Consider the following 7,993-nt stretch of genomic DNA (forward strand, 5'->3'; position numbering starts at 1 on the left):
GGAGGAGGTTAAAGCCACGCCTCTTGCTTTGTCGTCTGGAGGAGGCCTGAGCTTCTAGTTGGAGGCCTGCAGTGAATACGTTGGGAAAACTAGGATTGAGGGAGGCAAGAAAAAGGACCACAGAGAAAAGTTTGTATTTCTGGTGGAAAGACCTGAGTTAGGAGCTAGGACACTCAACTTCATTTCGCCACGAGCGCGGCATTTAGCGCCGAGTCACCGTTTCCTGATCTGCATAGTAATAGCAGCCCACCTGTGAAAATAAAATGAGACGATAGACGTGCAAAACTATGAAATACTTTTCAGGTGGAAAACAATGTTGTCGATAGGCATTATCCTCCACACTTGGCTTCAACTGATTTTACTCTGAAGGTGAATAAGTATTTAAAGTAACTAGTCCCGGGAGGTAAATTAGAAGGGATTTTTTCTTTTAAAGATTAAAAAAATTTTTTTAACGTTTATTTATTTTTGAGACAGAGAGAGACAGAGCATGAATGGGGGGAGGGTCAGAGAGAGAGAGGGAGACACAGAATCTGAAACAGGCTCCAGGCTCTGAGCAGTCAGCACAGAGCCCGACGCGGGGCTCGAACTCACGAGCTGTGAGATCCTGACTTGAGCCGAAGCCAGACGCTTAACTGACTAAGCCACACAGGTGCCCCTTTTTTTAAAAAGATTTTTAATGTTTATTTTTGAGAGACAGAGACGTGGCACGAATGGGGGAGGGGCAGAGAGAAAGGGAGACACAGAATCGGAAGCAGGCTCCAGGCTCTGAGCTGTTGGAGCCCATAAACCATGAGATCATGACCTGAGCCTAAGTCGGATGCTCAGCTGACTGAGCCACCCAGGCGCCCCTATGAGGGATTTTTAAATGTTGTTTGTTGTTTAAAATAGCTTGCATATTTTGGGTGCTCTTTAAAAAAAACCAAAAAATAGAAATGATATACTTTTTAGTTGGACTGTGTTTTGGGGCAGCCACGTCATTTAAAAATGAAGAGATGAACATCAGAATCAGACAAGGACATTTCAAGAGAAACGAACATAAGCCTAGGTGCAAAAATCCTAAAAAGAATATTAGTAAATCAAATCCAACAATGCATACCATTATACACCACAACCGAGTGGGATTCGTCCCAGGTATGTAGTGTCAACATTTGAAAATCAATTAATGCGGTCCACCACATCAGTGGGCTAAAGAAGAAAACTCACATGATCATATCAACAGATGCAGAGAAAGCATTTGACAGAATCTAAACCTTATTCATGATAAAAACTCAATAAACTCCTCAAGTTGATCAGGGGAATCTACAAAAAACCTCCAGCTAATATCACTTAATTATGAGAAACTTAAATCTTTCCTGCTAAACTCAAGGCAAAATTTGAAAACAAATGGAATTTGTAATTTAAAAATATTTCCATTCACATTAGCATCCCTCCAAAATGAAATACTTAGGTATAAATCTAACAAAATATGTACAAGGTCTATATGAAGAAAACTACAAAACATCGATGAACGATACCAAAGAACTAAATAAATGGAGAGATATCCCATGTTCATGGATAGGAAGGCTCAATATTGTCAATGTCTTTTCTTCCAAGCTTGATCTATGGATTCAATACAACGCTAGTTAAAATCCAAGTAGGTTATGTTGTGATTATTGACAAACTGATTCTAAAGTTCATATGGAGGGGCAAAAGACCCCGAATTGCCAACACAGTGTTGAAAGAGAAGAACCAAATCAAAGAACTGGCACTACCCAATTTCAAGATTACTGTAAAGCTACTGTAACCAAGAAAGTGTTGTATCAGCAATAAAATAGACAAACAGATCAATGGAACAGAACAGAGAGTCCAGAAATAGATCCTCATAAGCATAGTCATCTAATCTTTGAGAAAAAAGCAAAGGCAATACAATGTAACAAAGATAATCTTTTCAACAAATGAGGCTAGATATCCACATGCAAAAAAATTAATCTAGACACAGACCTTACACCCCTCACACACACACACACAAATAACTCAAATGGACTATACTCCTAACTGTAAAATGCATAAAACTCCTAGAAAATAAGACAATATCTAGATGACCTAGGGTTCAGAGATGCGGTTTTAGATTCGACATGAAAGATGCAATCCATAAAAATAAATTGATAAGCTGGACCTCATTAAAATTAAAAACTTCTGCTCTGTGAAAGGCAACGTCAAGAGAATTATAAGGCAAGCCTGGGAGAAAATATTTTCAAAAGACACATCTGTTAAAAGACTGTTATCCAAAAGTATACAGAACTTTAAAACTCACCAATAATAAATGAACAGCCCAATTAGAATATGAGCAAAAGATCTGAACAGACATCTCACCAAGGAAGATATACAGATGACAAGTAAGCATATGAAAAGATGTTCAACATCACCTGTCATCAGGGAAATGCAAATTAAAGCCACAACGAGATATCACAACACACTTATTAGAATGGCCAAAATCCAGAACACTGACAATGCTGGTGAGGGTGCAAAGCAACAGAAACTCTCATTCTTTGCTGGTGGGGATGCAAAATGGCGCAGCCATTCTGGAAGACAGTTGGTGGTTTCTTACAAAACTAAACGTACTCTTACCGTATAACCCAGCAATCGTGATCCTTGGTATTTACCCAAAGGAGTTGAAGACTTGTATCCACACAGAAACCTGCACGAGGATGTTTACAGCAGGTTTGTTCCCAATGGCCCAGACTTAGAAGCAACCAAGATGCCCTTCAGTAGGTGATGGGTAAATACACTGTGGTCCTTTCAGGCAACGGATTGTTATCCAGCAGTAAAAAGAAATGAGCTATCAAGCCATGAAAAGACATGGAGAAACCTGAAATGCATGTTACTCAGTAGAAGAAACCAATCTGAAAAGGTGCCATACTGTGTGATTCCAACTACGTGACATTCTTGAAAAGGCAAAACTATGGAGATGATTAAAAGATCAGTTATTGCCAGGGATCGGGTTGGGGGGGGCGATAAGTGGGGGGCGCATAGAGGATTTCTAGGGCAGTGAGCCTACTCTGCGTGATGCCCTGATGGTGGACACATGACGTCGCACATTTGTCCAGACTCAGAGAACGCACGACAGCAAGAGTGACCCCCATGTGAACTGTGGACTCTGGGCGACTACGACGTGTCAGCACGGGTTCACCTATTGTAACGAATGTGGTGCTCTCGGGGGGATGTTGATAATGAGGAGGTCATGTATGTGGGGGGGAGAGGTCATTCACGTGGTGGGGGGGGAAGGGGCCCAATGGAAAATCTCTGCACCTTACATTCAATTTTGCTACGAACTTAAAGCTGCTCTAAAAATACAGCTCGTTAATTTAAAAAAGTGGCCAAGTTAAAAAGAATCATGTGGCCAAGTTACATTTATAGTGTGAGGGCACACCATGTACACACACACACACACACACACACGTGCACAAAGCCACAGGACACATCAAAATGTATGTGGAAATATAAAAATACCTCTGGGTAGCTAGCGGGACGGATGCCTTTGCGGAGCAGGAGACAGGAGAGCGGCCAGAGGAGCTTTGTCTGCAGTATTCTAGGGTGTTTTTGTTTTTTTTTTTTAAGGAGAATGAATTTATAACTTCTGTAATTTACCAGTAATTAGGAATATATAAGAATAAGTAAACGATCGCTTGCAAACCCCCCCACCCCGAGAAACAAACAGCCCTGTAACATAGAGCCACCTCTCCGTGTTTGGGGCTACGGCAAACACATCGCGTGTTTCTCCTAAGTAACGAGAAGCGGGGAAGGGGGTAAGGAGATGGAGGTGGCCTGTCTCCGCCCTTGATAGCAGACAAGAGTTGGGTAGCAGAGAAGACTCCAGCACCAGGTGTGGGGACCCAGGAAATGTGACGGGTGCGGGTCTGTCATTACTGGACGACAGTTCACGGGGCGCCTGGGTGGCTCAGTCGGTTAAGCGTCCCGCTCTTAATTTCCGCTCAGGTCATGATCTCATGTTTTGTGAGTCTGAGCCCCGCGTCCGGTTCGGCACCAAGCTGGCTTGGGATTCTCTCTCTCCCTCTCTGCCCCTCCCCCACTTGCTCATGCACTGTCTCTCTAAATAAATAAATAAACTTAAAAAAAAAACTAAAAGGTAATCCACGGGGAGCCATGGGTGAACGCCTTGGGCATCTGAACTGCTCAGAGCAGAGAAGCGCTTGTCCTCTGTTCCTGGGTGGCTGGAAACCAGGAATGCCGCATCATCTCCTTGTCCTAAAATCAGAAAGACGGTGTTCGAGAGAAGGACCTCAGAAATGTTGCCCTTTCTCTTTCTGGACCTTTATTTTTACACTTGATCTTGGACCTTTATTTTTAACATGGAGCTTTCATCGTTTGTGTGTGTGTGTGTGTGTGTGAGGTTGCACCAGAAGGGTTTTTTTTTTTCTTTAATGTTTATTTTTGAAGGAAAGAGACAGAGTGTGAGTGGGGGAGGGGTAGAGAGAGGGAGACACAGCATCCAAAGCAGTTTCCAGGCTCTGAGCTGGCAGCACAGAGCCCGGCGCGGGGGCTCGAACTCACGAACAGTGAGATCATGACCTGAGCCGAAGTCGGACGCTTAACCGACTGAGCCACCCAGGCGCCCCGAGAAGGGTTTTTTAAAGAGGTGGGGCAGGACATCCGGCTTAAAGGCTGTCAGTTCAGATTGAGGGCCAAGATTTTCTCTCCAGAAGTTGCACACATGACTGAAATGGTTCAGGCAGGAGTCGAATTGTTAGTGTGTCCTCAGAGTTTCCCCTTTAAATGGCTTGTGTCTGGGGCGCCTGGGTGGCTCGGTCGGTTGAGCGGCCGACTTCGGCTCAGGTCATGATCTCACTGTTCGTGAGTTCGAGCCTCGCATCGGGCTCTGTGCTGACAGCTCGGAGCCTGGAGCCTGATTCGGGTTCTGCGTCTTCCTCTCTCTGCCCTCTCTCTGCTCTCTCTCTCTCTCGATAAATAAACAAACAAATAAATAATAAATAAATAAATAAATGGCTTGTGTTTGTACTCTTGGCATGTATTTTTCCTGTGTGAATCCAAGGAGGCATCCTGGGCCTCGAGCTGAAAGCCAGCCACGCAGACCCCCGTGGGGCCCATGCACCCCATCCGCGGTCCTGCCTGGCCAGTGTCTGACCTGCTTCTGGAGAGGGAGGGGTGCCTGGCCCACGTGACTCCTTCCAGCTCACAGAGGTCAACGGCACTCGGGCCCCAGCGTCCGAGCTGAGCCCCTGCTGGGGGGCTGCTGTCGATAGATCAGTGCTAAGTAGACACCTGTTGATTCTCTTCCCAGGAGACTATCTGCCCAAGAAACGCTCTGGACGGTCCCGGGTGGTCCTGAAGAGTTCGTGCAAATGAGCGTTGGCTCCCTGGTGCCCTACCGCCTGAAGCGCCTCGGAGAAGGTGCGGGTCAGAGCCGGGCCGCCTGGCCTTGAACGCCCGCCCAGTGCTCGCCGGCCCTCCGCCAGCACCCGCCGGTGAGAGGAACAGCAGACGCTCTGGAGATGTCACGACCTGCTTCTCCACCCCAATGTCTCTCTTTTCTTGGCGCTCACACCTCATGCTTTCACTCCGAATATTTGTACTGCTTCTCCCATGCGCGAGCCTCCGCGTGCCAGGCGACGCGGGAAGACAGCGCTGCAGCGGACCGTCTGTTTCAGAGCGTGCGGTCTGCTTGGACGAGAGGACCTTCTAGCAAATACGAACACAAGCAAATCTAAATGCAAGACAGCAGGAGCAGCACTAACGTAGACTGGCGGGTCCCGCCCAGGGAGGGAAGCAGTGTGGCGGGCCGTGGGGGCTCAGAGACGGATCACCTCCTGCCCCGCGGGGGGCGGAGATGCTGAGGAAGGGGAGAGCCTGTGGGCCAGCAGACACACAGGGACATCAGGACCGCAGGAAGTGCACACGGTCTCCAAACACCTTTCCCACCTGCTCAGCACCGAAGCGTTTCTGGCGTCAGAATTAAAAGGCTTCAACAGCTTAGTTCCTAGTTACTAGGAAAGGCAATTCTTGGACTTAATTTAACTAAGGTGTGAGTGACTACTATGGAGTCTTCAGTCATCTTCGTGGCACAGGCTATATTACTTTTTCCCTGGATGTTGAGGAATTTTCTTTTTAAAAAAAATTTTTAACGTTTATTTAGTTTTAAGAGAGAGAGAGAGAGGCAGAGTGCAAACGAGGGAGGGGCAGAGAGAGAGGGAGACAGAATCCAAAGCAGGCTCCCGGCTCTCAGCCCAGAGCCGGACGCGGGGCTCGAACTCATGAACCACTGAGCCACCCAGGCGCCCCTGCTGAGCAATTTTCAAAGGGGACTGATTCCTAGAGATGGGTCTTCCTGGGGCGGGTAGGATGCTAGCCCAGAGAGTATGTGCAGGTGAGCCTTTGATGCAGCCAGTGGGGGCTGGGGTGCTAACAGCCGACCTCCGACGGCAGGGACCTCCCTGGGACTGGCCCCGTGACCGCAGAAGTGTGGATGCCAGACGTACATCTGTCCTTCAGATGCAGGTCGGCCCCAGTGAAGGGACACGGGTCTCCTGCGGAGCCTTAGAGGTGTCAGGACGTCTTCCAAGGGACCTGGGACTTTTACAGAGCACACACGGTCGCTGGGACTCCGTGGGACTGGAGGGTGGGCTTTGGAATCAGGAGTCTGAGCTGCTGCACCTGTGGCTGGGCGTGGTGCTCGGAAGGGACAGGGAGCTTCCGTGCCACCAGCCCTGCGGGGGGCCCGGCCCGGAGCTGGCCCAGGTGCGGGTACTGACCGGCGTGCGGTGTGCACGCTCTCGTGAATCAGAAGGCTCCCACCGGGCTCTGGGTAGCAACCATGTGTGTGACGGGCAGCCGGGTGGCCTCACGTGGGACCGGACCCGGGAGGGGACGCAGCACAGCACGTGCAGCAGTGAGCGTCCTCCGCCTTCATCTGGAGTTTCAGGGCCTCGGGCTGTGCTCCCTGTGCTCCCTGAGCCCCGGGGGCTCAAGCTGCCTTCCCGGGGTCACGTCCAAGACCCCAGCAGCCGAATGAGGTGCCCCAACCTTAGCCCCAAAGTCTCCTGCTAAACTAGTCCCCAGGCCCTCTGTCTCGTTAGTGAGAAACGTGCTCCCGCACGCGGAGGGACGGGGGGACGCTTCAGTCTCAGGCCCTCCGGTGGCTCAGACCCCAGGTCAATGCCGAGTTTACTCCTTTTGGGTTTTCGTCAGCATCGAGTGTCTCTTGCACAGATGATGAAACATTGTTACGGATGCTTCACTGCGTTTGCCAAACTCCCTGGTCATTTGTGTTTGTAACGAGCTGCGGAATGTGGGGGATTTCCACTCCTGGAAAGCCTAGGGTTATGGGAGATGGGGGCGCCCCGAGAAACCGGGGTGCGCCCGGCTCAGCGAAACCCACAATTCCTCAGATGCCCATCATGTGCGAGGCGCCCTCCACGTTTCTCAGGAAACTAGTTCAGCCGCTGCCCGTTGGGTAACAATAGCCTGGAAGTCACCCTCGACCTCGGCAGGAGCTCAGGAGGTCGGAGCCCTTCAGGCCACACCCGCCCCTCGGACCAGGTCTCTGGTCCTGCTCAGCCTCCCGCCTTCTTCCTCCTCAGTGGGATCCTTCCGGTGGCGGCTGTCGCTTCCTTGGAGTGCCCTCCTGTCTCAGTGCCCCTGCAAGACAGAATACAGCCAGCAGAACAGAGATGCATCGCCAGAGGCAGTGCCCCATGCTGCTGTGATCTCTTCTTGTTCCCTAAAAAGCACACGTGGCTGGTTCAGAGATGACGTTGAAGGCGGAGCTTAAGCCCCCTCCTGCAAGGAGCCTTCTGAGATTAGTCGTGCCTCCCGATGGCCAGTGTTCAGTTATCTGTCTTCTTCCTTCTATGGGACTCCATTTCTGCATTTGGCACTTAGAAGGTTGTCAATGGAAACAGGAGTTCGTGAGATTTCACACACCTTTCTGGAATGTGGAATTCTCCATCTAAGGACCCGAGCGCTTGAACACTCAAGA

The sequence above is a fragment of the Panthera pardus genome, unplaced genomic scaffold (assembly GCF_024362965.1).
Source record: "Panthera pardus isolate Hobbes unplaced genomic scaffold, ASM2436296v1 HiC_scaffold_15, whole genome shotgun sequence".
NCBI lineage: Eukaryota > Metazoa > Chordata > Mammalia > Carnivora > Felidae > Panthera > Panthera pardus.